Raw genomic sequence first — 16519 nt, forward strand, 5'->3', positions numbered from 1 at the left:
CATACTGGCTTGCTAGTATCTTATAGATATTTCGCATGGTCGTCTGGCTTGGGGCAACCGGGCGATGCCTGTAATGGAGTGTGTCCTCCATGAAGTGCCAACTGAGGCCTAGCGTCATCTCATGAGCTTCACCATGCGTCTGAGAAACCCATCTTTCGCTGCTGTCAGACTTGGCCTCCTTAGGCAGGTTACAAATCACCTCTGGCTGGTTACTGGCCCACTGGCGTATATCGAAGCCACCTGCAGCTAGAAGAGTTCTAAGCTTCGTCACAAGGTTACTGGATTCTACTACAGTGGGTAGACTCTGCAGGCAGTTATCGACGTAAAAACACTGTTCTACACTGTGGTGGACATTTTCCCCTAGTTGACTTGACTCATTGATGTGTTTCTGGAGAGCAAAGATCGCGCAGCAGGGACTGCACGTCGTCCCGAACGGCAGGACCTGCCACTGGTACACTGATGGCTGTTCGTCCATCTTTAGATCCCTCCAAAGGAACCTCAGCAAGGGCTTGTCTCTGTCCAGCAGGCGGACCTGGTGAAACATTCCTTTAATGTCTCCACTCACTGCGACTCGATGCTCTCTAAAACGCAGAAGAACTCCAAGAAGTGAGGGTCCTAAGGCTGGACCAGGAAGGAGGTAGTTATTTAGACTCTGTCTGCCAAGCTGGAAGCTGCAGTTGAAAACAATCCGTTCCTTGCTATTGTGCCTGACCATGTGGTGGGGCAGAAACCACGATTCCTCTGAATAGTCCGCCTCGCATGAGTCAATCTTGGTGGCGTACCCAGCAATCTCCAGTTTCTTGATCTCTTCCTGGTAGGTAGATGCACGCAGTGGGTCTTGTACTAACCTCCTCTCTGTGTTTCGCAGGTTCTTCATCACTCCTTCCTTTGAAACTTGCATCTTGGGCATGTTTGGGGCTCGTAGAAGGGGTGTAGCATACCGATGCACTCCGTTTACTTCTACACGGATGGTCTCGGCCTCTAATAGGTCCACTGAGTACTTGTCCTGTCTGGATCTGGTCACCAATTTCTCACTTTTAAAAGGCAATGTATCTAACTGCCACAACCATTCAACTTGACTGAACAGCTCAACAGAAGGGGAGGAAACTGTGGTGAACAAACACTGTGTGGTGGGAAGCTGTTGCCGCAGGTATTTTGCTGGACCCTAGAGTGTCCAACCGAGCTTAGTCTTTACTGCTGCAGGACCACCAGGGGGACCCAGATGCACTGGCTCAATCGGAACGATCAGATCAGCATTATCCGATCCAATCAGGAGGGTTGGCTGAGCTCCATCGATGGGTGGGATTGCCAGACCTCTTAGATGCCGATATCTTATCTGGAGCTGGGTAACTGGGTAGCTGTACTGAGAGAGACCTAAGTGTTCACCTGTGAATGCACCTTGAATGGAGAACCTCTTCGTTGGTTGGGAAGCTGGAGTGATCGTAAAAGACACACGTGAGCCTGACAGTATCTTGATGTCTTGGCGAATAGTACGGAGTGTGAGGTCTTCTGCTTGACCCTGTACTCCCAGGCGGCGTGCTGCAGACGAAAGCAGGATGGTTCTCTCAGAGCCATCATCTAACACTGCATACGTGTCGAGCACTTTATCCTGGTATTGCAGATGGACTCTGACAATCTTCAACAGCACCTGGCTATATCTATCTGGCTGATCCAGGTAATGAGTCTCTGCTGTCGATATGATGGTGGGCTCGTTCTCACTCCTCTGGTTGACCTCGTGTAGAACAGAAAGGTGTTTTGACTGACAAAGGCGGCATGGCTTCTTGAGGTCACAGGCAGAGGCTAGGTGAGAACGTCCGCATCTCCAGCACCTTCTCTTGACTTTAATCCAGTCCACCATCTCTGCTTTGGTAAGCTTAGCGAAACTCTCACATTGACTGAGGTAGTGTTCTGCCTCACAGTAAGGGCAGTATATCTTACCCTTCCCTTGGGTTCGGATAGAATGAGCTGCTTGGGAGGACATGTCGGATGGATGGTTACTGAATCTGCCTGTCCCATGCATAACAGTAGTGATCTTAACCTTGGACTTAAGCTGCTTGAATTCTCTCTTGTCCTTCTCACTGTGAGCTTGGAGTGAAGGCTCAGTGTCCAGGCATCTGACTTCTGCTTTCAGCCACTCTGAAAAGTCAGTGAGCGTTAACTGCAGTTTATCAGGGTCCTTCCTATACTGTTGATGACGAAATCGCTCTTGCTGGTGTTTGGGGAGCCTACTTAGAAGGCGCTTCACATTTGAGCTGCAGTGGAGTTCCTCATGGCCTTCACCTCGGAGAGCTTTCAGCATCCCGACAAGCGACTGCACTCTGATGGAAAACTCGTCGAGAGCCCTATCATCTCGGATGAGGGGTAGGCGTTCAATATCCTCTATCTCCTTCAGCACAAACTGATACGGACGCCCATAGTGTTCATCCAGTGCTTTCAGAGCTTCAGAGTAGGGCATAGTGGACTCTGCATGAGCTAGCACGAGGCGATGTGCATGTGGCACTTTGACATGTTTCAGCAAAATGGCATACTTGTAATGCTTGGACTGAGAAGGATGAAGAAGTGTACTAAGGGAAAGGCGTAGCTCCACATATTGAGCTCTATCCTCCTTGGTAAAGTCAGGAAATGTTGGGCCTTCTATATTGAGGGGTGCATGCTGATATCCGGTGGAAGGATAATGGGCCAGCATGGCTGGGTTCCCTTGGTAGAAGGGTTGGGGTACATAATGAGGCTGGTGCATTGACTGGTGCATGGATGGAGGCCTCATCTGATCGAGAGCTGGATTTACATGTAGCGATCTGGGAGGAGCCACATGTGAGAGATAGATATGAGGCTCAGGTGGCACCAGATGTGGATTTCCCAACTGAGGCTCCCTACCTTTCTCGTGCTGGCTGCCGAGTTCTGCTGCGTTGGGCTTACAATTACCTGAAATGGGGTAGGATGGTAGTGGGCTATATGATGAGGCATTTCTTAAAAGGCCTACTGAATGCTGTAGTCCCTGGGGTGACCCGCTAGGATGGCTGGGCTGGAGGTGAGCTGGTGGATCATGTTCAGTATCCTGCTTGACAGCCTGAACGTCATAGCGTGGATCGAGCATGTGCCTAGGGGGTTGAATGACACGGCTAAGAGGCGGAGGAAGTGTAATTTGTTCTAGCTGATGAGTAAGGTCTGCAGCAACACTTGCGTGATCCTCAGTTCTGTGGTGGTGAGGAGCAAGGGCTGGAGAAGGCTGTGGTTCACCTCCTCTGTCTGGGTAGAGTTGGCGTACTGGGGTCTGATGCCGTGATGACCTCCTTGACCACTGAGCTGAGGTCTGAGGGGAATGGTGCTGCAGGAAAAACTCCAAAAGCTCTGTTTTTTCTTGGCCGTTTCACTCTGTTGCCGCGCTGTCTCCAAAGCCTGATGAACAATGGCTTCATTTGCATTCTGCATTGGTGTCATTGAGGATATACTTTTAGCAGGACTGAGTAGCTTCCTCTCCTCTTCGTGCCTGTGCATCTGCGCTAAGCTATGCTGGTCGGAATATTCGACTAAAAAATCATCCAGATATCTTGGGTGTTGCACTGAGAGTTTGGGGCGTGCAGGTGAAACAGGGAGGCTGATTTCTTCCTTACTGGTTGCCATATCGTTGACTCTATCCGGCTCGAAGGACCATAAATTGTAGTGGGGCTTTACTGGGTTTGAAATTAGTCACCAATATGGGGTGTCTAGTCAGGACACGGAAGGCAGGGATATTCGTTGAATGGTTTAATATATATTAGAAATACAGATGCACAGGCACTATTTCTCATTAACTTTACAGTGTAAGTGTGGTTCTGAAGGAAAGGAAATAAACATCAATATTAACTAACATAAACACAATTGAGGTTGATAAGTCTCTTTAGCCAGTTAAATAAACAATGCTCAACACGTCCTGAAACATGAACTACAATAAGAATGCCATACAATCTACACATACAACAGAGATAAAATCTGTCACTAACTGTAAACCTAACATAAATTGCTACTATTAACTTATCCATATGATACTTGTAACTTACTTGTGGTCACTGACGCACACGAACACAACCTGAAGCTTAACTTAGAAACTGAAACTAAACTGACGATCATTCTCTGTAATCCAGGGCATGTCGCAACATGTCAGAAAAGGGGCGTGGTCTGAGCGAACACTCGCTGTACATGCTCAAACTAAGTTCACATCACTTGAGCCTTTTGCACAATTTGTAAAACATTATCATTTTTGACTCGGTTTTGGTGCTGCTTCTCCTTTAAGACTTCACAGTAAACGGCCACTGTTCTGATTGGCTTTCTGCTCTTGACTGACCTGCACTCTTGTCTTGCCATCTCACTTCTCACCGCTACTGAGTGTGGCTACAGAAGAGATAAGGTAAAGTAGGCATTGATGTGTAGTTGTGAAGGCGATAAGATGCAAATGTCTACAACAGTATGACATCACAATGTGGAGGAAGTCGTTTTGGCAGCTTGGTTTCAACAAATGGTCTTTTTGCAGTGAGGAGGATGTTTTGAGTTATATGTTAAAAGATCATGGACAATTTTATTCTTTATGTCATGACTCCATAAATATATTCGAATTTCACTGATTTAAAACGCAAGGTACTGTGTCATATATACTGTATATATATATACAGGGTTGGGGAGTAATGGAATACATGTAATGGGAATACGTATTTAAAATACAAAATATAAGTAATTGTATTCCACTACAGTTACAACTTAAATCATTGGTAATAAGAATACAGTTACATTTTGATTACTGAAGAGATTACTTTGCAATTTATTGTCATTTGTTTAATTTAACATTTAGTCCTTTCTGATGGAAAACATTTATATAAATGATGTGATCCAAAGTGCATTTGAATAGCGGTGAAACACTTTCTTACGTGTTACATTCATACGAGCAGACAGAGAAGTATGTTTGAAGTATCTTTGGAGCAGAAGAAATAGATGTAAACATTGTGTAAATTGTCAGCTAAGTTAAAATGCTATTTCTAGACATTTTACATGCACATGTTATCAGGCACGATCATATTTTTTATCCAAAAAATTTATGTTGTATCAGAATTTTTATTTTTATAGTAAGACCTTTGATATTGGGGAAAAATTGTATTCTTGATAATAATTTTTGTATTGTTAACCTGTAAAAATATCTAAAAATCCTTAAAACAAGATCAATTTGATTAATCTTGTTTTAGAAGCAACACTGCATAGGTTTTTCAGAGAATGTATTTTTAACATTACTTTTTTGTCTTACTGTACTGGAATTTTTGTAGTCAAAACAAGTGAAAAAAACTCTACTAGTGCTGAATAAGTAATCCAAAGTATTTAGAATATTTTACTGACCTTGAGTAATCTAACAGAATACGTTACAAATTACATTTTACAGCATGTATCCTCCCAACCTTGTGTAAGAAATAGTTCACCCAGAAATGAAAATCACATCATAATTTACTCATCAAACCCCTATGACTTTCTTTCTTCCATGGAAAGCATAAGGAGATGTTAGGCAGAATGACATCTTCAGTCACCATTCACCAGTGAATGGTGGCTGGATTTTGGATCAGCACTGAGGATTGTTTTGGATCTACATTGAGGATTGTTTTGAGCTGGCTCCCTTTTAAATAATGAATTATTAACAATTAAAATGTACAATCAACTGCTTACTAAAATTTGAAATGTAACAAAGTCAGCATAAAATTTAGCTCTACCCTTCTGAATGTTAAGAATGTGGTGGCTCTGTGGTGTTTGCTTATTACTGGGCCCTGGGCTGGACATCTGGCATACCAGGCATTTTCCCGGTGGGCCAACGCACTTTGGGGCCAATCAGGGGCGGACTGGCCATCAGGAGAACCGAGTGGGCTGGTGGGTCGGCCGCGAAAGTGCCGAATGGGCTGCGCTAAGCAAAAATGAGCTGCAGCGTTATGCAGAACAGACCACAAAACGGCACCGCGATATGCAGAAAAGGTAGATTTGTAGATTGATTTAATTTAAAAGATAGCACCACCTAGTGTTGGGGCTTTGTGACGCAATCAAAACATTCTTCTGGTTGGTTGAGGGACTCATCTAGTCCTAAACATCAACTTTGGCTCGACCAATCTGTGAGTTTGGGACGGGACTATCAAGTTTGTACAACCAATAGAAGACAGTGGGAGTTTTCTGGAATCTGTATGAAAACAGTGATTATTTTTCCAATTCTGTTTGGAGACGCTAGTGGCGAAGAAATTAAACTGCAATGAAGTGGTTTGGCTCCGGGGATGGGATCTTTGGGTAGCATGTCATGGTTACCTACACATGCACCCACACACTTATATAGATAAAGTCATAGAAGTACAAGATATATATTTTTACCTTGATGTTATAGGAAATACTTTGTTACGGCTGTACTATATAATGCCTGTGCCATTAAACTGTGTCTTTAATTTATTCTATACAGCCCCATAGTGCTTAACAGTGGGCTTGCGATGTTTGTCAGTTTTTTGGTCATCTCTTTGACCAAAGTCCCAACAGGTCTTATCTTTGACCAAAGCCTAGCAGTGGTCAAAAAAAAAAAACACTGAGGGGGGAAAAACAAGAGCATGTCACATTACATGCCGATAACTTTGGCTAGAGTCATGTTTTCCCTCTGAAACTCTGAAAGTAAAGATTTTTTTTATTCTTTCAGTTTGTTATTCTCACGCTTTCTCTTGTCCTCTCTAGTCTTTGTTGACTCTTTCACACATGTACTCACTGCTTGCTTTTTATCTCTATTCCAGTCCCACAAATTCCTTTTACATTAACACTAATGTTTAGGCTAGCACTTAAAATGCTGAACAAATATGAAAAAAACATTCAGCATTGGTTCATCCATTTACATTTACATTTATGCATTTTATCCAAAGCGACTTACGGTGCACTTATTACAGGGACAATCCCCCCGGAGCAACCTGGAGTTAAGTGCCTTGCTCAAGGACACAATGTTGGTGGCTGTGGTGATCAAACCAGCGACCTTCTGATTACCAGTTTACCAGTTATGTGCTTTAGACCACTACATGTACGTCATGCCGGGGGCTCCTCTGCCTGAGAGAACGAGGGAGGAATGTGGCAGGGCGGAGGGCGGGGCCGGGTCGTTATCATACACAGCCGATCCCATATCAGGCTAATCAAGGCTCCGAGTGGGATAAAGGCCGACAGCGGAGGATTGTGCGAGAGAGAGAGATCGTTTACGGACATGTCCGTCATGTGTGTGTGTGTTTGTGTCTTCTGTTTAAGTTTATTATTAAAGTATTATTTGTATTGACAAGCCGGTTCTCGCCTCCTCCATTGACTACTTAACACACATTAATCTAAAAGTATTGATTGCATTTGAAAACAGTAATGTGGATTTAAAGAACATTATGTCCTCCTAATTATCACATATGCAGAGGTTGTTCCAGGTAAATCAATTAAAGCTAATAAGAGTGTGTAACAATGTTCGTTTCTAGGGAAGGAGGAAGTGGGACTTGGGTACGTTGAACTTAAAAGTCAGGTCTGTATTAACAGCTTTTTCTCAACTGTGGCTTTTCAGCCTAAACTCAAGGTCTCACACACAACTGCATTCTGCTGCGTCTCTCCTTTTATCGCTGTCCCCAGTGCTCACTGCAATCAGAAACAGGTGTTAGACATTATAGTGCTCAGGTGTGTACCCTTACTGCTTTCTCTGTCTCCGGATGACTGCTCGACCACGCCCCTGCCGCCACACACCCCCCAGCCTACTTGATGGCAAGACACCCTTTTTCAATGGTGTTGTAATTAGTCTCCCTCAGAGAGAGCTTGCGACTAATGTACAGCACCGTCCTTTCCTCCCCCTCCACCACCTGCGAGAGCACCCAGCCCCCTGTCTGAAGCGTCCGTCTGTAAAATGAAAGAGAGCGAGAAATCAGGTGAATGTAAAAGCAGTCCACCACACAGTGCAGCTTTCTCCTGCGTAAACACCTGTTGACAATGGTCCATCCACTGGACCGGATCTGGTGCTCATTTTTAGTAAGATCAGTCAGCGGATGTGGCGGCTGAATAATTAGGGACAAACCTTCTATAATAGCCAGCCTGCCCCAGGAACTGTCTCACCTCCTATTTGGTCTTGGGTCTCGGGCAGGCCGCAAGCGCTGCCATCTTATCACACCTGTCCATGACCCAAGTGGAAACCCAGATACCATAACTCAACCTGTCCAATTGCGCACTTGTTTGGGTTTGCCGTAAGACCCACTCACCTCAGCGATCTCAGCATGGCCCTCAGATGTTGTATGCGCCGCTGCAAATCATTGCTGTAAATGATGATGTCATCTAGATAGGCAGCAGCATACGCAGAGTGTGGTCTGAGGTCTCTATCCATGAGCCGCTGGAACAAGCCAGGGCCTCAAACAGAACAGATGTGTCACGAATTGGTGTAATCCAAACAGTGTGGAGAAAGCAGTTTTTTTCACAGGACATTGGTTTTAAGGAGATCGGCCAATATCATTCATTAAGTCCAGTGTTGAGTAAAATCTAGTTGTGCCCAATTGATCGAACAACTCATCAATCCAAGGAATTGGGTATGTGTCAAATTTAGACACTGCATTGACTTTTCTTTAATCCACACAGAATCATACCGACCCGTCGCTCATAGGGACTAAAACGACCGGGCTGGACCAATCACTGTGGGATTCTTCTATTATGCCCATATCGAGCAATCCATCTAAATATTCCTGAACCAATTTAATCTTGTGCTCAGGAAGTCGGTAGGGACGAGTCCATACCATTACCCCAGGTGTAGTCTCGATGTGATACTCTTTGAGATTTGCACACCCAGGCAGAGGCAAGAACACGTCTGCAAATTCTTTTTGCAACTTGGAAATCTCTTAGACTTGAGATGGTGAGAGGTGGTCTCCACAAGTGAATGGGGTGACATGATTTGCTTTTAACTTCACCTCCAGCCCGAGCTCCTTCCTCTCTGGAACCAATGTCACCAATGTCACAGGGACCACCTCCGTCCATGATTTCAGGAGGTTGAGATGGTAAATTTGACGTGCATCACCTCTATCTGTCCGCTTTACCTCATAAGCTAGATCTCCTACATGCCGTGTGACCTCAAAGGGACCTTGCAACTTGGTGAGTACTTTAGAGCTCGACATTGGGAGTAATACAAGCACTTTGTCTCCCAGTGCAAAGTTCCGTTGCCAAGTGCCCCTGTCATACAGCCGGCTTTGACGTTCTTAAGCTTGGAGCAAATTGTTAGTTGACCCAAAGTGTGGAGCTTTGCTCTAAGATCAAGAATGTAATTTCGTAATTTCATTTTTGTTGTTTGAAGGTCCCTCCTTCCAAGCTTCCCTCATAATGTTGAGCACACCACGCAGTTGACACCATACAGCATCTTGAATAGGGAAAACCCTGTGAAGGCTTGTGGGACATCTCGAACTGCAAATAACAGGGGATCGAGCTACTCGTTCCAATTTGTAGTGTCATCATATACAAACTTATGTTAAACTGTTCCACCAACCTGTCTGTATGTGTGTGTTAAAAACACACTGCGAATCTATTTAATATCCAACAATTCATATAGTTTGCATAGTGTAAGTGACATGAATGTAGTGCCCTGATCAGTGAGGATTTCTTTCAGAATCCCCACTCTGGAGATTTATCTGAAGAGTGCCTCCACAACACTACATGCTGAGATGTTGCGCAGCAGAGGCACTGCTTCCGGTTTCATAGCTCACCAGAACAAATACAAAGCTATGTCCGCATGCTGTTTGCTCTTATTGGCCGATGAGGTCAATGCCAATTCTTTTGAAGGGGACCTCGATTAATGGAAGAGGGCACAATGGTGCTCTTGGTGTGGCCGGCAGATTCACCAGCTGACATTCACGACCTGCTTACATCCCAGTGAATGCCCGACCAATAGAAATTAGCCATTAGTCGGATCAGTGTCTTTTTCTGCCCTAAGTGACCCACCATCAGAATATGAGTCGTCTGTAATAACATTTCCATGGGTTGTATCCTCCTTTGTCTGAGCATCCTGTGTCACTTTATACAACCGATTCTTGATAATTGAAAAATATGTATATGAATTTGCAATGTTTGGCTGGAGCTGTAGACCATCACTAACTTTAATTTGGTCAAAGGCATGCCTAAGGGTTTCGTCTCTCGACTGTTCCAGAGGGAAGTCCCCTAAGGGGAATCTTCTAAGGACGAGATGGGCCGGAGCCTCCCCCTCCCTTTACGTCATCCTGACCTGGAGCTGACGATGCCCCAGCACTGCCTCCCCCGCCTAGGTATCGCACATAATTTTTCCACAGGACCCATCCACACATATTCCCTTTAATAAAGTCTTAAATGATGGCCAATCAGTTTCCAAAATTAGTGGATGGGTGAGGCGGGAACTAACCGCAGGCTCCACTCTATGCTTTTCCCCCCGAAATTTACTTATGAGTGACACTACAGGATCATTGTGAATATCCCCATGCACACATCCCACCTTCAACCTTTACTTGTGCCCAAAGCCTCATCTTGAACCAAACACTGGTGTATAGTGCTCTGATTGCAGCCAGTATCCACCAAGGCTCGATGTGTACTCGATCGAGGGCAGCCCGTGGAGTGTCAGGGACCCGGACCAATGTTCCCAGCTCCATCACGGGAAATTGTTCCTGGAAATGCCCAGGTTCCCCACAACTCCAGCAGGCTGCCCAAGCAGTATGTCTGCACCTGCAACAGCAGGTTCAGCCAACCGAGGGGGAGAACGAAGAGATATAGAGGGCACCGGCGGCAGAGAAAAACCCCACGAATGTAGAGGTGGCTTCGAAGGGACATTTCCAGGGAACTGGGGTTGGATGGAGAAAAGTGGTAGATCGAGAGAGAGGGTGAGAGGAGAGAGAGGGGGGAAAGAGAAAGTGAGGGGAGAGAGAGTGGGAGGGCTCTTCTGCCCTTTGCTACACAAACATATGGGCCTCAGCCAATTGGGTGGCCTCCTCCAGTGACGCTGGGCAGTGGCACTGGACCCACGCCGCTGTTCCTTTCAGCAGACGACGTACAGTATATGCTGTTCCAGCCCCACTGTAACCAAGTTCGTTTCTAGGGAAGGAGGAAGTGGGACTGAGGTACAATGAACTCAAAACTCTAAAATGTTGAGTATGCACAGAGCAGCCTTAACTTGTCTGTGTAAAGACACCTTAAATAATAATAGTTGTAATATTTCTTGAAATCTTTTTCTCACACACATAAACAGTTGTAAGGAAAGTTGGCAGCAAAGTTCCCATTGTGTGCAAGGGATAGAGAGATGGCTCTCAGTGGTTAAAGGAGGAAATGTTTATTGGTACAGATGCGCAGGGTGACAGAGAGAGGCAATGATGCCAAATCAGCCTGTGATGAGCTTTTTCCTTCCAGAAAAACTGCCAAATACACTCAGAATCTTTGAATCTGTCTTTGCTATTTTTGTTGTTCTCACCATGAGCTAACCGCTCCAGAGTTTGTTTGCTACCTCGTCCTGGTGGGCTGATTGTTTTGGTGTGGATCCGAATGTGATTGCTGTGTTCATATATGCCTAAACAAACCAAACTAAGGGAGAAAATGCACCAGGTTCAGAAACAAATGCTCCAAATGAGCCAGGTGTGGAAATGCCCAATGACTCAACAGGCATTACTTGTTAATGCTTGTCTTTGTTGGTCTAATCACACATGCAGTGACAAAATAATTTGCAGCTGGACCAATGGCCTTGCCCTTGCTTTGTGCAAAAAGGTCTAATGACCTTACCACAGTCCAGTTTCTCTTAATGTCCCACAATATTGTTCGTTTTTTCCCCTGTACGCCATGTCTTAAGTTGTTTTGTTCCATACGCCCTAATGTGCTTTTATCTCCGACTTTGAAATGAGACATATGGAAAGGAATGGAAATTTTGATTGATATGTGCAATACAATTGCAGGAAACATTTGGTCCCTTTTCCCTCTGCCCTGCTCTGTTTACAAATGTCTGTGTTTGCCTGAAGCTTCCTGATAAAAGGGCAGTTTCGACAATGAATAAATATTGCAGCTGTATTCCACTTCAAAAATGACCATCCAATGTGCTCCTGTAATAGCAGTGTTTGTATTCATTTTAAGATGATACAGGTTTCATATAGAGCTTCATGTGATTATGTCTAACCAGTGTGTAATTTACTAATTACACTCCTAAATTTTACAAGCGCGGTCTGTATTTTGATTGAATATTTTATGTAACATCAAGCCATGTGTATGCATGTAGCTACCAAAATGTATACATTGCATTGAAAGTGCTTAATACAATCCACAAATTCACACAGGGCATTTGGTTTCTGTTTGAATAGTATCTAAATTAATGCACAAATAAATGCCAAACTGTCTGCATCGAAATACAAATAATGTATTTCAAACAAGCCCTTGTCCACCTGTCTATAATTCTAGACACTCTTCTGTAAAAACATGTTGCAAACAAACATTTTAGGTGTCGTCACATACAACTTTGTGCTTTTGTATCATGTAAATGCTCATGGCTGTCTTGGTTTAAAGGGTTAGTTCATCCAAAAAAAACAATTCTCTCATCATTTTCTAACCCTCATGCCATCCAAGATCAGATGTCTATGACCTTCTTTCTTCTGCAGAACATAAATAATTTTTTGGGAAGAATTTCTCAGCTCTGTACTGTAGGTCCATACAATGTAAGTGAATGCTTTTTTTGTGTGTTTTTTTTTTTATATATAAAATGTCATCCCTGCTCAGTCAGTCTCCACTTTCACTTTCTCCTTCTGTTTTTGGTGATTCACATTCCTCCTGCATCTTGCCCTCTACTGGGCAGGGAGGAGAATTTATGATAAGAAATTTCCTGTTTCTCACCCATACCTATCATATAGTGCCTGAACACATGGATTTAAACACTGGAGTCATATGGATTACTTTTATGCTCCCTGTGTGTGGATTTTAGAGCTTCAAAATCTTGGCACCATTCACTTGCATTGTGAGGACCTTCAGAGCTGAAATATTCTTCTAAAAATTCTCAATTTCTGTTCTGCAGAAGAAAGAAAGTCATACACATCAAGGATGCCAGGAGGGTGAGTAAATCATGAGAGAATGTTCAGTTTTAGTTTCAACTAGTTTATGTTTACTGATGTTTAATGAAGGGATTGTTAATTGGTGCTTAATACATTTACAATTAATGAATAGATTGTAATCAAAATATGAATTGGGTAATCCAAAAGTAATTGGATTAAATTACCTAAAAGTGTCATATATAAATATATAAGTTTAAATTTGTAATCAGTGCCCGATTACATTTCAGAAGTAATCTACTCAGCTCTATGTGTTGGGGATAGCATACTACTTATACTATTTCTGCTATTTCTGAGTATAGTTTAAAGAATAATGTCATACTGGAAATGGAAAGTCATGTCGCACAAACTTTATGTGGGGTACATTATTCTTTGCCGTATGTATATGTCATGTACATGACTTTCCATTTCCAGTGTGACAAATGAACCAGCAAAAATACTACCCACAATTTTTAACATCTCTTCCTAGACTCATTACTCATCATTTGATCAGACTGCCAAGAGTTAAGAGATTTGTACACAAATTTGTATAAAAAAAAATGGCAATGTAACCATTTAATATCCAAGGTGATAAATTGTCAACACTAACTAAATGAAATGTAATGTAATGAGTTCATGCGACAATTTAATGTAGTGAGCTTATAGTATATAACAACAATGTAGCATATACTGTTAGGAAATGTTTAGCTCAAATACTGTTTCACATTTATGTAATAAGCAGTATATACAGTGTGTATACTATTACACTACAATTATGTGTGAATCTCTCTTTGTAGTGTATGTTCTGCCATTAAAATACTTTATGTTGCAGAATTAATGAAGCACTCCCTCAGGACACCCTCTGAGATTCAATGTTCCCATATTTCCTTTCTATATTTGGTAGCATTGTTTTATCAGCTGTTTTGTACATGTTAATGGAAGAAGGCATCTGCTCATTTTGTGGTAGCACTTCATGCATTCAAGATCATACATCCTACTTATATATGGCACTATGGAACATTTAGGTATTATAGATTATGATAACGATTAATGTTCAAATAGAGTTAAAAATGACAGTGTCAAAAGTATGATCTGACCTTTACAGTCTTGAATCTTGCCTTCACTTCCACACTGTCTGCTGTTATTCCCCATTCACTCAGTGTGTTGAGCTGAAGATTGTACATGAAAGACCTTGTTCAGTGCTGTACTAGTGCTACAAAAACAACAGAACAAAAATCAAGCACATTTTGGTTATATAGACATATACTTAATGCAATAAAATAATGTGCATTTCAGACATGCAGTATTCATTCTTAAGTTTGTCCAGTGGAGGGCAATGTTGGCTCAGAATCCATTGGCCTAATTCTGTTTTTAGCTTTGCATGTGAAGTTACTGCCATTGGAGGAAGGAGTCATGACTCATGAGCCTCATGGTTGTCTAATTCTATAATTTTGTCAAAAATTAGGTTTTAGACAAAATTAGACATTTCCTTGTCTAATTTTGACTTTTTGTGTCTGTCAATCTCTTTGTTGTATTCTACATGATCTTACATTCTCTACTTGAGATTGATAATTGACCAATAATCTGATTTATAAGGACTAACCTGTAATGATTTATTTTAGTATGTCTCCATTCTTATTTTCCCTACTTCACTGTTAGAGTCAGTATGAGAGCAATTAGCATGTAGGGTTCTCTCCAGTCTTTACAATTGTGCCAAAGCTCAGCTGTTTTTGTGTGTGACATAAGTGGAAAGAGAAACAATCAGGACAAAAAGCACCTACAGTAAATAAAACAACTACAACAACACAACACCTGGACAACACAGCTGACTATAATGGAAGCTTTGTTAAAGGGATAAGACATTCTGTTGTGGGTACAGAAAGATAACATTCAGCCTGCAGGGAAACCTTGCTCTATTTTCAGATCTCTTGTTCTCTATTTTTCTGTAGGAATATGATCATGCGCGCTGAGTGAAATGCAGACTATTTCTGATTCACCATCCCATGCTATTGTTTCCTATATGTAGAACTTATCCATATCAACAATATGTGCATTTTCTGTGTTAGGCTCTTTAAAAAAAATAAAAACTTTTTATACATTCAATACTTGATATTACATATAGCTCTCTATGCAGCCTTGATCTGCATAATCTAGTCTCTGATCTTCAGTTTTTGTTGCCCTAGAGTAGAGTGATAGATTTGTTTGTTTTTTTATGTATATTGTATTATGTTCTTATTTGAAGCAATAATAAATGATGCAAAATTCATGACAGTGTGTGTTGCAAATTGTAAACAGTCTCACTGCACATAGGGATAGGATAGGTTAATTCAAAAGAAGATTGGACAAAGGAGAAAAAATGCAGAATTTATCCAAATCCAGAAATTCACTAATGTTCTGTATCAGTTCTACAATTCAACTGATATAAAAGTCAAGTGAAACTTGCTCTTAAATTGTGCACTCTAGAACATAAAGTTGAGACATACTGCATGTATAATTTGTTTTGACAGCTTCCTTCCTTACATGGCTGTCAGCTGACTCAGAGAAATGATAAACAGAGACTTTTTAGGGCATTACATTGCTGAGTGAACAGGAAGCACCTCAGCACCAGGAAACGGTCACAAATAAAGACAAGAATTATTTTTACATTCTTTTAACAAATGGATACTTTGTGTTGCCTTCTTTGTTTACTGTTGTTTACCAACCAGAACAACATTATTTGGAGCTATTTTGAGGCCTGGCTGGTTGGATATTTGTCATGCGTTTTGATGAGGAAGGGATTCCAAATGCAGTAAGTGCAACAGGGAAAATATTCTTTTATCTCTTCACATGAAGGCAGCAGAATTTAATTTAATTTCTGAAAGCTTAAAGGTGCACCCACTCGGTATTTTTGTTATGCATGCCGTCTTGGACTAACACTGACACCTAGGGGCTTGGGTGCAGCATCATTCATGTGCATATGTTTACAGTTATAAATGCCATTGTAAAAATGTAATATTCACAGTCAACCATAATTAATCCATGAGTGAATGTGTCAAATAATAGGATAGTGAGATTAAGTTAGTAGTGTTCAATGGTTCATGTGGTTTTAACATGGCTGCCCTCATGAGGGGACCCTCACCATGTAGAATAAAACATCCTTTATCAGATAGCCCTGCCCCTGCCAATGTTTCTGTGTGAAGTTAGTTGGGATGCTCAAACAAAGCAGTGCTTTGATGGCGCCACAGTGTTTACACTTTTTCTTTTAAGGAAATCAACCTACTAATGGCTTACTTATAGCTGTCTCTGCATGTTAAAGTGATAGTTCACCAAAAAAAAAAAAAAAGAAAATTCTCTCATCATTTAATCTCTAGAATAAACACATAAAAAAAAAAAAAAAAAGTTTTTAGAAGAATATTTCAGCTCTGCAGGTCCATACAGTGCAAGTGAATGGTGACCAGAACTTTGAGGCTCTAAAAAGGACATAAAGGCAGCATAAAACTGTA

This window comes from Xyrauchen texanus, chromosome 29 (assembly GCF_025860055.1).
Source record: "Xyrauchen texanus isolate HMW12.3.18 chromosome 29, RBS_HiC_50CHRs, whole genome shotgun sequence".
NCBI lineage: Eukaryota > Metazoa > Chordata > Actinopteri > Cypriniformes > Catostomidae > Xyrauchen > Xyrauchen texanus.